Source organism: Diabrotica virgifera, chromosome 3 (assembly GCF_917563875.1).
Source record: "Diabrotica virgifera virgifera chromosome 3, PGI_DIABVI_V3a".
Classification (NCBI taxonomy): domain Eukaryota; kingdom Metazoa; phylum Arthropoda; class Insecta; order Coleoptera; family Chrysomelidae; genus Diabrotica; species Diabrotica virgifera.
In genome coordinates this window covers 228057930-228074446 of record NC_065445.1, presented here as the reverse complement: position 1 = coordinate 228074446, position 16517 = coordinate 228057930, and the positions used below count along the sequence as shown (strand labels likewise).

At 34.4% G+C, this 16517-nt stretch overlaps 1 protein-coding gene and 1 long non-coding RNA gene across 2 annotated transcripts in view; one reads left to right on the top strand and one right to left on the bottom strand.

The window, feature by feature from the left end:
* LOC126881566 (cilia- and flagella-associated protein 57) overlaps window positions 1–16517 on the top strand; it is a 141448-nt gene that overhangs the window by 71132 nt on the left and 53799 nt on the right. The window lies entirely within an intron of this gene.
* Window positions 3572–14723, bottom strand: LOC126881567 (uncharacterized). Its single transcript, XR_007696917.1, has 2 exons — window positions 14365–14723; window positions 3572–4554 (listed from the first exon to the last, which is right to left on the bottom strand). It is a non-coding gene; the product is annotated as an uncharacterized LOC126881567 (long non-coding RNA).

Genomic DNA, 16517 nt, shown 5'->3' with positions numbered 1-16517 from the left:
ATAAATACTTAATTTGGCTAATTGGTCCACATGCTCATTATGTTTAATCCCACTGTGTGCTTTGGCCCATATAAATATCACATTTTTTTTATTTTCTTTAAATTGTTTCACCAATTTTTTAATTAATATTATATAGGGATTGGAGTATGTGGTTGGAAAAATAGGTTGGTTAATAGCTGTGAGAACTGACATCGCATCTGTAACAATAATAACGGAGGATTCCCTGTTAGAACAGAAATTAAAGTACTTAAAATTCTCTAAAAATATCACTATCTACTTTTTTTCCAGATGAACCGTTCGGTTTAAAGTGCAAGTTGAAAATTGCCAATTTTTAACGATCTCTGTAAAAACCCACTTTTTACATTCCAAAACATTATTTTTTATTAGAATGCTGTCACGTCTGGCATTTGATAAATTTACATCCTCCATCCTTAGGACGATGCTGATATTCTAATTATCACGACAGCTCTTGAGATGGCACCGTCAAATGGACATGTGACAGTGTTGGGGGAAGATACCGACCTTCTGGTCATTTTGATTGGCCTGTGTAGTCCTAACACAAAAAATATATTTTTTCGGAAACCAGGAAAAGGAAAGGTTTCGCAAAGCTTCTACAACCCTCATCTGGCTGCTGAAAAAATCTTAGTGGACTATATTTTATTCCTACAATGTAGGATCGCATGTCATGCGATGAGTGGTTGTGATACTACTTTGTTTAATCAGGGAAAACTGAAATTCCTTGAAGTCCCGCAGAAAAACACAGACTTGCAACCAACCATGGAGGCTTTTTAAGACCCTAATGCACATCAGGGTGAGGTTGCTACAGCAGGAAAAATGTTTCTCATATGGAATGGCCCTATATGAAAGAAAAAAGAGACCAGTCTGAACGATTTGAGATACAGGCAATACGTATCTTCATCATACAAAAATAAGACCAACATTGCCTCATTACCCCCTACCGAATCTGCTGCACGAAAACATTCACTTAGAGTTTACTATCAGGTGCAGCAATGGTTATATTTATATTAAGCCACACTTGACGACCAACAAAAAATCCAAGTGAGTGGGGTTGGAAAAAAAATTACTAGTGGTCTCGTGCCAGTGCCGACCACTTTGGACCCTGCACCAAACTCACTACTACGGTATATTTCTTGTAAATGTAAAAAGGGCTGCCAACGCAATTGTGGATGCAGGAAGGCGGGCCTCCATTGTTCCCCAATTTGCACACCATGCGAAGGACTGTGTGACAACATTGAGCTCCCGGAAAGTAGTTTTGATATAGACGTAGAAGAGACTGAATAAAGAGACAGAGGTATGTAGAATCTTATAAGTTATTTCGTAATCATTCATCTCGCCTTGATATATTATGATCAGAAGTCAGTATCTCACTACTCCTTTTATTTTCCAGGAGAACGACCCCTGAAGCTGACGATGGAGCAATCAGGCCCTGAGCCAGGACACGATGCCATCGAAGTGATTGTGAAGTTTTGTGATACTAAATTTGTACAATTTCGACTTTTATTTCTTTTTAATTATTTGTGCAGAAAACTAGGAGAAATTTATCAAATGACAGCATTCTAATAAAAAATAAAGTGGGTTTTGAAATGTAAAAAGTGGGTTTTGCAGAGACCGTTAAAAATTGGCAATTTGCAACTTGCACTTTAGACCGAAAGGTTCGTCTGAAAAAAAAAGTAAATAGTGATATTTGTAGAGAATTTTATTTAATTTCTGTTAAGGTGATACAGTAGCGATCAACAGGTAGCAAAAACGCGTTCCAAGATTGCGGCTGTAATTTTGAATATTTTTTCGAGATATTTGGCACACGCATTCGTAATATAATAAAGAATGGCGGTACAGAGCCCAATTTGAAAAATATATTAATATGTGGAAATTACTCTAATTAAATACAATATTAAAAAAACGAGCCTGTACCGCCATTAAGAAGAACAAAAAATACACTTTCTTCTAATAAACTTTTTTATCCGATGCCTAGATTGTGTGTCATTTTGGAACTACTAAAATTTTTTATTTCATTAGTAGTTCCAAAATCACACAAAATCTAGGCATCGGATAAAAAAGTTTATTTGAAGAAAGTGTATTTTTTTGTTCTTCTTAATGGCGGTACAGGCTCGCTTTTTTAATATTGTATATAATTACAGAGTAATTTCCACATAATAATATATTTTTCAAATTGGGCTCTGTACCGCCATTCTTTATTATATTACGTATACGTGTGCCAAATGTCTCGAAAAAATATTCAAAATTACAGCCGCAATCTTGGAACGCGTTTTCGCTACCTGTTAATCGCTACTGTTTCCTCTTAACAGACCATTTACTAAACAATAATAGTTTTCGAGGTTTGAGGAAAAAAGCAGAAATTTTTCGCTTTTTTGCGATTTACTTAATGTTCTGTTACGAGATTTTGTCCGCAAACCTCATATTCGGATTCGGCAGCCCAAAATACATATATAATGAAAGAAAGCAGAACTACCCCAAAACTTTCCCACTAGGGGCTCGTAGAGTACAAATTGACTGAATTATATCACTTTCATTGACTAGTCTATGTGGAAATGAAAATCGCCGGTCGCTTCAAGAGCTAGTTCTGAGAGAACGGTTCATTCTACACAAAAACGCTAATAAACATTTTAGTTCAAAATTAACTCAGCTACATTTCTTGTTTAAAATATTTTTTCTACGGCGTACAGATTTTTGGTAAATCGAAATTTTTCGTTTTCCCCCATTACGGGTGGTGGGGTTTGGGGGAAGTCAGGGGATAGGAGTGGCAAACTTTTAGCCTAATAAAATAAAAAAAATCAAAATGTAATTCAGTACAGGTTGGAATAAATTTTATATCAAAGTTTAGGTGAATACAAAATATATTTTCAAAAAAGTATCCAAATCATATGAGGGGATCATTGTTTAAATAATTAAAAAGGGGCCATTTTTGCACAATATTTACTTTTTTAACTGCTAAGGTAATTTACATTTTAATGAAGGTCTTTAGGATTTTTTTACAAAGCTGAAGGATAAACCTTTTACCTAATGAAACCTCTATACTCTGGGTATAGAGATTTTTGAAGAGAAGAACTGAATAAAGATGGGTAAAATAAATGATAAGAGATTTAAGACAAAAGAAGAGGGGCTTATCTCAGAAGGAAAAAAAAATCAAAAGGGCAGAGAGACACTAAATCTCAAGTATGAGTATTCGGGCTAGCTTCCATACACCGAATATTGGCTTTAGAGATATGAGAAGAAAATTTGGTAATGAAATGATAGTAACTAGGAAGGAAATGAGACTGTTAATACAAAAATGGAAGGAAAATAGATAAGAATGCTAGAGATAAAATAATATCGAGTTACAACAAAGAAAGAAGAAGAAAAAAGGGCGCCAACTCGAACGAACAACTCGGCTCTCAGAACCAAGAAGTTGGACAGGTTCGAGATTTTGAAGTAACGAACAACGGTAACTCTATGACACTGGTTACAACCACCTGAAATACAAAATACTAAATACTGATCTTGTCTTGCTATGTTATATACTGGTAATACAGACTGAAATAAAACACCAACCTTAATACATACAAATATATTAATAATAAATATTAAATGTTAACACTTTACATATAACGCAACGTAATAACAGTGATAGTGGATGGGGAGAAGATCAAATAGGACCGCAAAGGCCACTTAACAAGCAATTATCCACTATCACTGGCCAAGCAAAGGTATTAAAGTCAAAATCCAAAGCAAAAGTCCGTCAGAATAGCACTAAGTCCTTACAACTAAAAAGTTAGTAATTATTTCCTAAATTGAACTACGCTAGAGTGAGATCCACAACAAGAACGCTACGGTTACCAAAAATAATAAAGATCTCACCTAGCAAAAACACTAATAAGTAAATATATAATGAGTTATATAAATGAGTTATATAAATGAGTGATATAAATGAGTTGTATAAATGAGTTGGTCAGTTACTCTTTATATACAATGTAAAAACCTACAAGACATATTCCCTATTTGAAATCCGCGACAAATCTTTAACGATCCCTTTCCTATCAAATTTTTAAGCTACAATTATTATTTATAATGATTATTGAACAAGACCTAATTTTATTTATTGGAAACTACTTATATTAAATCAAAAAAAACCAATGACCTAAAACCCTATCTATCAAGAAATATGTACCTAGTTTACCTCAATTGTATGCATACAAGAAGTTTACAGTGCAAGCAACTACAGAGTACCCAAAATATGTAAATAATAAGATTAAACAACTTATCTTAACCACAAGTCCTATTTAAAAAGGTCCAGATAGGAATGAATTTCCTCTTGGCACGGCAAAACTAGTGGGCTGCTGTGGTGATAAATCCAATCCTGGATGTTGTGAAATAGGTACTATCCAATCCAATCAAAAGTAACTCTAGGGGTAACCCATACCCTAGCTGCTTACAGTAACTGGCACATATTTATATGATGGCACATTAAATGATGATACAATCTATATAAATTGACTAGGCTAAGTGTCTATGTGACAAGTAGCTACGGGACGGAATCTAAAATAAATTTTATCAATTTAATTACATTATTTATAACACTATGTGTAGACAGCACAGGGTCACTGCACTGGAAACCAAAACAAAAAAAACTCAGGTTAGGTATACATATGTCATGTCAAACTGAAACTAACTCAAATCATCAAATCAGACATGGCAGGGACATGCGCATGACATGTCTGATATTCGTTAAAACTTTTTTATATTATTACCTCAAAAAAACCTAGAGCAAAAAGTCTAATGAGAAATTGGAATTTAACTTTAGCACTAAAACATATGGCCTTGACTGTTCCTTTGCAAATGGAAACGAATATCCTTACCGTAATATAACTTATAATGTGACATTTAAATTATTTCTTAACTGAAATTAATATCTACAGATAACGAACGAGATATCTAGGATGGTGAATTTGATTTTATAATGAAGAAATAAAGAGAAATATATCAATATACTCACTTGAGCAAAGCAACACATCGGCGGTATTATAACCTTTTTCCGTTCTTGTAAATAAGCCTCCAGATATAACTACTGCTTGATTATTATTAGTATGGGTTATTGGCTGATGTTCGAGGTCTTTAGTTATATATTTTCCCAATTTTGCCCAAACTCCGTCACCTAAGTAATGACGATGTGTTGCCTCTTTGTGAGTTCGTGACCAACTAAACTAGAAATCGACAATCATCGATTTTCTTTCTATTGGCGCGCCTGTGCACCGAAAAATCGGTGTTGGATCTTCGCGGGCGTCACCCAAGGTTTTTGTAGAGGGGTATATTTTAATCCAATTTTAATTAAAGTAATTTAATTAGTAGCGTGATCGCTACATTCTCCCTCTTCTCCAGCAAAAAAAGGAAAACTCTACAAGTTTCCTTTTTTTTATTTTCCAGAACTAACTGACGCTAGGCGAACCTGAGGATGGACACGGTAAAGGAGAAACGTTGTGGTATAAAACCATAATTTTGGTAGGCTCAACAGCCATACTATTTGCTGAGGAGACAGAACAAAAATCAGGACGAAGTCATACAGACAGTATAGAGGCCACGCGAGATATCTTTAATGGTATTTGCAGAAAGTATAGAACATAGAAGGGATGTGTAGCTAACCGACATACGTAACTGACTGACATAAGTTATTCAACAAGATAATTTACTTTAATTTAGTAAAACCAAAGATAGAGAAAAACAAATAATTACGCGTTAATCACTAACATTTTAAATATAATTATACAACCTTATAGAGTAAGTCAACTCTTAACACTACTTACTATCTACATTCTCAAGTGTTAGTAAACCCATGATTAAAACTAAATTACAGGTGTGTATTAACAACCCTTAACACAATATAACTAAGAACCATAAACAACAATTAACCTAAACGCATCCTATTAACTTTACCCAACATTGACACTAGAGCGAACAAATTCTATTAATCACCCCAGAATTCAATGAGGGACTAATTCATTAGGACCAGTTAAAACTACATTACTACAAACCTAAACATATATGATATGGTTCCGGATATCAACATCTAAAACTCAAGGTAAAAGATAATTCATAACGTCTACTTGCTTTCGTAGCGATAGGAAGACACAATCTAGGTAAAGATACTAGCAAGCGCACTATACGCATAGTATAGGGTATGCTAAAAGGTAAAGATACTGGCAAGCCCGCATCTACTCGTGGTAGAGGGTATGCACAAAAGGTAAAAGGTAATAAAAATCCTAAGTGTAGTACCTAAACTGTACTATTGACGTGGTCCAATTCTTTACTCACGACAAGCACAGAGAAGGACAAATTCTTAGGACTTTATAAAAATCAAGATAAAGATAAGATATACATTCAATCAAGATATAGATAAGAGATAAACTCATCAAGGTAAAGGTACGAGATAAACTCAAACTAAAGGTAAAGATAAACTCACTTCAGGTAAAGGTAAAGATAAACTCACATCTACCTTTTCATATTTAAGGCAGAAGAACATCTACTAACATAATGCTCAGTAGGGAGACAAATAAGGTAACTCACATACTCACAGCCACTAATCCAAGCAAGTGGTAGAGACAGGTAACCAAACTTACGGTAATAAGATATGTTAAAACTCAAATCATTTAAAAGATAACAGCATAGGAGATGACAACCAAGTTAAACAGACTGACTTACTGCTGAATATCAGAACGATCCAATTCTACATGACACATTCTAATTTCAACCTAAGAGATACTCTAGGAACAACTTATAGATATTAATATATTTTTGAGCCAAGTGAAATGCCCAAGTCCAGGGTGATCAGTCCTGAACCCACGCTAAACCCTGACACAGTAAGTAAGTGAATGCATAAGCTTTATGGCCATGGTCCACGAGCTCATGCAACCGTCAATCAAAGAAAATATTATAGAAACGGTTTCCTAACTATCCCTATAAATATCTATTTAACCCAGAATTCAAGATGGGGAAAATTCCCATTATCCATCCTGCACTCCTATGATATATAGTTTGGACTTTAAGAGACAACCAACAGCAAAATGAACAAGTCCATAAACTAAGATATTAACCAACATTAAGATAAGATAATATAAGATAAAATAAGATAAAAGGCATAACAACAGATGTTAACCAGGTAAACAGAATAGATAAATAGATCATAAATAACAAACTGGCCCTCACAATTTAATCTTCATCTGAAGATGAACCATCTGAATTGTCAGACAAGTTATGTGGACCTACAGTCTTATCCTCAAGTAAATCTTTGACATGAAACCTTCCTAGTTTCCTGCCGGTGGACGTTTCCTTCAACTCATAAATCAAAGGGGAGATAACCTTAATAACAGTGCAAGGTATGTATTTTTGACACAACTTGGCAGATTGGAAATTCACTTTATCTGACTTGACAAAATTTTTCTTCAGAACGGAATCTCCGACTCTGAACGATAAGGCTCGCTTTCTCAGGTCATAACGGCACTTATTTCTGTCATAAGATGCTTTCAAACGTTTGCGAACATCCACATATATGTCAGGAAGATGCTGAATATCTTCTAAGTGGTGTAACTTATCTGATATTGCAGGAAAATTAGTGGCATTTTCTGAGATTTTACCAAAATAATCACCAGAAAGAGGAACATGACGACCAAACATTAAGTAAGATGGAGGACATTTGGTTATTTCGTGAGAAGAAGTCCTAATAGCTTGTACTATAGAGTGGATATGAGTATCCCAAGCTCTCTGATCAGGAAATGAATATGATCTTAAAGCAGTAACGATAGATTTGTTTACTCTTTCAGTATGATTAATTTGAGGATGATAGTTCGCATTGTACCAGATCTTTTGTACATTATATTTAGACATGAGATCACGAAAAGCCTTGGCTGTGAACTGGGGTCCATTATCGCAAGACACGATCTGTGGAACACCATAAATTAGGAAAACTTCATTCTCTAGATACTTGATAATGGCTGAAGTAGTTGCTTTAGACATAGTATGCACCAAAGGAAATTTTGTAAAGTAATCAACAACTACTAAGGCATATTGAGCACCTTTATACGACCTAGGATAAGGACCAATAAGATCCAAAGATATAAGTTGGAATGGAAAATCAATCCGTCGATAACTACCCATTAAACCTGGTTGGGGAAGATTTGTCGACTTACACGTAGCACAAATTTTGCATCGGGCGAGATAGCTACGAATAGTCTGACGCATCTTCGGCCAGTAATACAGTTCAGATATACGACAGTAAGTTTTGTAGAAGCCAAAATGAGCTGCAGTAGGATGGTCATGAAAAGTGGCCAAAACCTCTGCTCTATTTGCTGTTGGAACGACTATCTTCCATTCCGACATTCCAGTAAGGGCATCCATAGAACTTAACACATGTTTATACAACACACCATGCTCAACTTTAAAATCAGGAAATTTACCTGGAACATTCTGGACATCATACAACATTTTTCGATACCAGTCATCTGGTTGTAGAGTAGATAAATCTAACAAGTTAATATCAAAAGTTCTAGATAGTGCATCAGCGACTACTACACCTGCAGCTTTACGATGAACAATTTTATAATCATATTGTGCCAATTTTAAAATCCACCTAGCCAAACGAGGAGATGGGTTCTTCATACTCTGTAACCACACCAAACTACTATGGTCAGTTATGACCGTAAACGAACGACCTTCCAGAAAATATCTGAAATGTTCAATGCCCGTAATTATAGCTAACAACTCTTTTTCGGTTGTAGTATAATTTTTCTGGGCTTTGTTTAATTTCCTGCTTGTATAGGCTATAGGGTGTTCCTCTCCATCGACAATTTGATAGAGTACACCACCAGATGCTGTGTTTGAACAATCAGTCATCAAATAGAAAGGCTTAGTGAAATCTGGGGCTACCATAACTGGGGAGTTGGTGAGAGCCTCCTTGATTTTAATGAAAGCTTCATTAGCTTCAGGAGTCCACACAATATTTTGTCCCTTTTTCCTATTTTGAAGTAAGTCAGTAATAGGGGACAACAAGGTAGAATAAGACTTAACAAACTTTTTATAGTAACCCACCATTCCTAACAATCGACGAACCTGGGTGGTATTTTTAGGCACAGGAAAATCACGAATAGCTGACACTTTGTCAGGGTCAGTATGTAAGCCATGTGAATCTACAACATATCCTAAAAACTTAATAGAATCACGACAAAAGCTGCTTTTATCTAAGTTAATAGTCAAATTTGCATCTTTGAGACGCTGAAACAACTGTTGCAATACAGAGATATGAGTGTCGAAATCAGGAGTAATGACTAGAATATCATCAAGATAATATTGACAATAGGGATCTAAAGCAGGACCTATTACCAAATCCATTAATCTACACATAGTCTGGGGAGCAGACACCAGACCAAAAGGCATTGTAGTAAACTGGTACAATCCTTTGCCACTTACTGCAAAAGCCGTAAGTTTCTTAATCTCTTCGCTTAATGGGATCTGTAGAAATGCCTTCTTTAAGTCGATGGATGAAATGTATTTAGCATTTTGTAGCTTGGTGAGGATGATATCTATACGAGGTATAGGATAGGCATCCCTATTCATCGTAATGCTGTTAAGTTTACGTCCGTCAAAACAGACACGAAAAGTCCCATCCTTCTTCTTTGTCATCCATAAGGGACTACAAAAGCTAGACGAGCTCTGCTCGATAATACCAAGCTTAAGCATTTCCTCCACCTCCTTAACTAAGCTCTCATGCCAGGCTTGAGGCAATGGATACTGGTATTGTCTGAAGGGCTTAGACGAACCCACATCAATGTGATGTTCGATGAGATGAGTTCTGCCTAACTGATTCTTCGAAGAGATAGAAGAGAAGGATCTGATGACATTATTCAACTGCTCTAACTCCTGAGCATTAAGTCTACTCATATCTTTACCTGCATCAACGCAAGAGATATTAAAAGAAGAGACAGATAACGAAAATTCAGAAAAATTCAATTCACTATTAAAAGTTTTCAGAAAATCCATCCCTAGGATAACTGAATTCTTAACAGAAGGTATAACAAAAAATGTAATCATCCTTTTACATGAACTAACAGAAATCTCAGTTGTGAACTGACCTAAAATTGGTTGGACCTGACCATCAGCTGTAGTCACTTGCAAACTCTCATCCATTCCTATCTTAACATTAGAATTCTGGAGAAATTCCAGACCTAAAGAACCTAAAATAGAGATATTGGACCCTGTGTCCAGTAAAGCTAAACAAGAATGTCCTAAGATAGATATTTCAAGGTATGGACGATTATCCTTGTTTTTTCTAACTAATAATGAATTAATGTCAATATCAATGAGGGAAGATAAGGGATTACTTGGAGAAACTACAGAAGAATCACAAAGGACATGGTCAACTAACGTCCTCTTTTCGGTTGGTATCTGCCGTTCCGTGGTCTTTTGTCTTTCGGTGGAGGTTGAGATGTTTGGGTGGTTGAGGCATGGGCCTCCTGACTCGAGAAACTGCTTCCTGGGTTTTGAGGATTTTCTAGGGTATTCCCTGTATTTTGATGAGGAGTGGGAGCCAGGGGAGACGACCCACCCCTTCTGTCGTTTCCCGAACAGAATTCGCACTCAAACTTACGGACTCCTTGATGTCCACACCCATAGCAAAACAACCCTCTCGGTTCAGAACAGTCAAAATACCCATGTCCTGGCTGACGACAATTCCAACAGGTAATTCTGGAGTTAAAAGTGGAGACATTACCAGACCGGGAATAATTTGGCCTACCAGAATAGGAAGATTCGTTGTTTCTAACGCTTGACCGACTAGGGACACTAGATATAGGTTCAGAAGACCATGACAAAACTTCTTCTAACCTCTTACATTTTTCTGTAAGGTCAGCAATCGAGAGAATGTCAGTGAGTGCCAGACTAGGATGATAAGACGGCAACAAATTTTTCTTAATGATTCTCACTATATGGGACTCAGAAAGAGGGACTTCCAAACGTTTACACAAACTGACAACTTCATTGATGAAGATGGTGACTTTCTCCTGGGGAGCTTGTTTCCGGGATTTAATTTCGTCTAATAAGTTGTCTTCATAGTTGTAAGGAAGAAAATCAGACTTAAGTTTGGCAACTAACTCTTGCCATGAAGTAAAACTACCTCGATTATTGAGGTACCAAGTAAAGGCTGAATCCTTAAAAAGATCACCTGCTGATGAAAAGCACTCATCTTCACTGTTCCCACGCGCTAGACGCAGACATTCTATTTTCTCTAAGAAACTAACAACATTTTCATTCGAACCACCAGAAAAATGTACACCCCATTTATGAATTGGAGCTGACTTAAAGAAAGGAAATGAATTAACCGAAACACTAGGGTTATGAGGAGTGGAGTGAGCCTGTGGAGTTACTTTAAACTCAAGTTCTCCTTCCAGATTAAGTATCTTGAAGTTAAGAGACTTCTTGATGGCATCCTCTTCCTCGGTTACTGACTCTAACAAATGAACCCTACCTGAAACATGACCTAAACGGGAAGTCAAGCGACCATATAAAACATCACTATGGGAGCCAACAAAAGAGCTAATTTGGGTCTTCAAATCTGCAAGGGTAGCTTCTATTTCACGGACCTCATCACTAAAATTTAGTTGGAAAGCTGACAGAACAGCATGACTCCGATTTGCTGAAGCTTGCTTTAACGCACCTGTCAAAACGATCACTTTAGCCCTATCAGTAGTTAGCGATGGATCAGCTAACTGACGAATTTTCAACTCGTAATCCAATTCAGGGGTTGACAGATGTTCTGCCTTAAAAGATGCCATTACACACCACTGGGAAGTAAACACGAGAATGAGATAAAATGTAAGTAGGTAAAGTTTAACTTACTCTCTGTCCTCAAGTTAATGTTCTGAGTCGATACCTATACCAGCAATGTTTATTTGTTTGGTCCAGTCGTGAAATCCGATGAAATGTACTGCTACACTCCCGATAAACCTAAAATTGAATAATACTTTTAATTCAAGGTAGTGATTCACTATTAATGCTACTCCGGACTTGTAAACATCGATGAGATTGTTAAATTCAAGATATTTAAATTTTTAATTTTAATTTAATTTATTATTAATACCAAAATAGTTCTTTAACCAATCAAAACAAAGCGATTTATTCAGTCAACACAGTATACTATAGCAAAACAAGTTTATACAAGATATAGATATAAGATAATCTCCAAAAAAAAAAACAACAAGTTGAAGTACAAAACTCAACGTCAAAGTGAAAATCTACCAAACCCAATCACTGAAATCACCAAGATAAAAACCAAAAATTAAAGAAAATATTTTTAAAGCCAGAAATGTAAAAGAAGCCACACGTTGGGTCTAGCCAATTGAAACCTCTATACTCTGGGTATAGAGATTTTTGAAGAGAAGAACTGAATAAAGATGGGTAAAATAAATGATAAGAGATTTAAGACAAAAGAAGAGGGGCTTAGCTCAGAAGGAAAAAAAAATCAAAAGGGCAGAGAGACACTAAATCTCAAGTATGAGTATTCGGGCTAGCTTCCATACACCGAATATTGGCTTTAGAGATATGAGAAGAAAATTTGGTAATGAAATGATAGTAACTAGGAAGGAAATGAGACTGTTAATACAAAAATGGAAGGAAAATAGATAAGAATGCTAGAGATAAAATAATATCGAGTTACAACAAAGAAAGAAGAAGAAAAAAGGGCGCCAACTCGAACGAACAACTCGGCTCTCAGAACCAAGAAGTTGGACAGGTTCGAGATTTTGAAGTAACGAACAACGGTAACTCTATGACACTGGTTACAACCACCTGAAATACAAAATACTAAATACTGATCTTGTCTTGCTATGTTATATACTGGTAATACAGACTGAAATAAAACACCAACCTTAATACATACAAATATATTAATAATAAATATTAAATGTTAACACTTTACATATAACGCAACGTAATAACAGTGATAGTGGATGGGGAGAAGATCAAATAGGACCGCAAAGGCCACTTAACAAGCAATTATCCACTATCACTGGCCAAGCAAAGGTATTAAAGTCAAAATCCAAAGCAAAAGTCCGTTAGAATAGCACTAAGTCCTTACAACTAAAAAGTTAGTAATTATTTCCTAAATTGAACTACGCTAGAGTGAGATCCACAACAAGAACGCTACGGTTACCAAAAATAATAAAGATCTCACCTAGCAAAAACACTAATAAGTAAATATATAATGAGTTATATAAATGAGTTATATAAATGAGTGATATAAATGAGTTGTATAAATGAGTTGGTCAGTTACTCTTTATATACAATGTAAAAACCTACAAGACATATTCCCTATTTGAAATCCGCGACAAATCTTTAACGATCCCTTTCCTATCAAATTTTTAAGCTACAATTATTATTTATAATGATTATTGAACAAGACCTAATTTTATTTATTGGAAACTACTTATATTAAATCAAAAAAAAACCAATGACCTAAAACCCTATCTATCAAGAAATATGTACCTAGTTTACCTCAATTGTATGCATACAAGAAGTTTACAGTGCAAGCAACTACAGAGTACCCAAAATATGTAAATAATAAGATTAAACAACTTATCTTAACCACAAGTCCTATTTAAAAAGGTCCAGATAGGAATGAATTTCCTCTTGGCACGGCAAAACTAGTGGGCTGCTGTGGTGATAAATCCAATCCTGGATGTTGTGAAATAGGTACTATCCAATCCAATCAAAAGTAACTCTAGGGGTAACCCATACCCTAGCTGCTTACAGTAACTGGCACATATTTATATGATGGCACATTAAATGATGATACAATCTATATAAATTGACTAGGCTAAGTGTCTATGTGACAAGTAGCTACGGGACGGAATCTAAAATAAATTTTATCAATTTAATTACATTATTTATAACACTATGTGTAGACAGCACAGGGTCACTGCACTGGAAACCAAAACAAAAAAAACTCAGGTTAGGTATACATATGTCATGTCAAACTGAAACTAACTCAAATCATCAAATCAGACATGGCAGGGACATGCGCATGACATGTCTGATATTCGTTAAAACTTTTTTATATTATTACCTCAAAAAAACCTAGAGCAAAAAGTCTAATGAGAAATTGGAATTTAACTTTAGCACTAAAACATATGGCCTTGACTGTTCCTTTGCAAATGGAAACGAATATCCTTACCGTAATATAACTTATAATGTGACATTTAAATTATTTCTTAACTGAAATTAATATCTACAGATAACGAACGAGATATCTAGGATGGTGAATTTGATTTTATAATGAAGAAATAAAGAGAAATATATCAATATACTCACTTGAGCAAAGCAACACATCGGCGGTATTATAACCTTTTTCCTTTCTTGTAAATAAGCCTCCAGATATAACTACTGCTTGATTATTATTAGTATGGGTTATTGGCTGATGTTCGAGGTCTTTAGTTATATATTTTCCCAATTTTGCCCAAACTCCGTCACCTAAGTAATGACGATGTGTTGCCTCTTTGTGAGTTCGTGACCAACTAAACTAGAAATCGACAATCATCGATTTTCTTTCTATTGGCGCGCCTGTGCACCGAAAAATCGGTGTTGGATCTTCGCGGGCGTCACCCAAGGTTTTTGTAGAGGGGTATATTTTAATCCAATTTTAATTAAAGTAATTTAATTAGTAGCGTGATCGCTACACTAAGACTGACTAAATTAAATTTGGCCTCCTATTTATTTAAATAATTATATACAGATTGAGTTTTATGTATGGAAACACTCAATTATCTCGAAAACGGCTTGCAAAATTTTTATAGATTTTGGTGGGTAAGGGTTTTCCGAGGTGACTGATATTATAGTGGCAATTACATTGTTGTCAGATTTTTTGTTTTTCTAGAAATCTAATGAACTTTCTTATTTCAAATGGAACACTCTGTATATTTTTTTGCGTTTTGAAGTCCTAAAGAAATACTGACTATTTTTCATGTTATATTCGCTATACCTAAATGCCATAATTTATGAGTTATTGCTACATTTACAAAAAAAAAAAAATTTAAACAAATTTAAAAAATAAATTTTTTCGGTCCGGGTAAATATTATTTTATATTCTTTGGATAATTGTGAACAAAAAAGATATTTTTAATTTTTCTATAAAAATAATCGTTTCCGAGTTATAAACAATTTAAAACTGAAAAAAATCGAATAATGACGATTTTCAAGGTTCAAAAATACAAATAAAAATTGTTAGTTTTGAAACTGCGTAGTACCCAAATTCGAGTTCAAGCCCTATTTTACCAGATATCGATAAGTAATTTGAACTTGTTTTATATTAAAATATTTTATTTAGTTGTTTAGTTGTTAATGCAGCCCGATCGCCCGTCCTCTCATATGCGCTTTATTAACAAATTAAAAGGCGATGTTTTAGAAAAACTTACCAAAAACTCTTATGGCCAGCTCCTAGAAAAAGGATAGAGCTTAAATTTAGGTACTTCGTAATTTCTAAAATTATATTTTTTATTTTTGTTTTTGAACCTTGAAAATCGTTATTATTCGATTTTTTTTTAGTTTTAAAGTGTTTATAACTCGAAAACAGTTGATGTTATAGAAAAATTACAAAAAAACTTTTTTGGTCCCAATGATCCAAAGAACCTAAAGTAATATTTACTCCAACCGAAAAAATCGATTTTTATAATTTGTTTAAAATTGTTTTCTAAAATAAATGTAGCAATAACTCCGAAACTATGGCATTTAGGTATAGGGAATATAACATGAAAAATAGTCAGTATTTCTTTAGGACTTCAAAACGCAAAAATATACAGGGTGTTCTATTCGAAATAAGAAAGTTCATTAGATTTCTAGAAAAACAAAAAATCTGACAACAATGCAATTGCCACTATAATATCGGCTGCCTCAGAAAACACTTACCCACCAAAATCTATAAAAATCGTGCAAGCTGTTTCCGAGATAATTGAGTGTTTCCATACATAAAACTCACTCTATAAAATTTAAAAATCAAATTTGCAAAAAATATATTATTTGCGTTTTAAAAAGCACTATAAATTATTTTATTTACTAAGAGAAGTTGCGCTATGTTACCAGTATTAAGCAAAAAACATTGGTTAAAAAATATTTAATAATAATTTATGATATATTTAATTTGTTTATTAAATATTACTATATTTTCAATTGCATAAACGCGGTTGTTATCAGAAGAATATAAATATCTGTAAAACGTCGGTAATTTTATTTTTATATATGTTTTCGATAAATGTATTGATAAAACCACATTTCAATTTAACTCCCCTCTAAAATGACATTTGAAAATTGTTCTAATTTGTTTATAATTTGTTTTTTTAAAAACGTCGCGGGGATTGAAAATTTTGAAATGGTGTTCCGATAATCAGATTCCTGGGAATTTTTCACTACTTACCAAATTTTTTTTGTCGTTTTTTCTTCTTCTTTTTTTCCTTGTAGAAAAGATATAATTT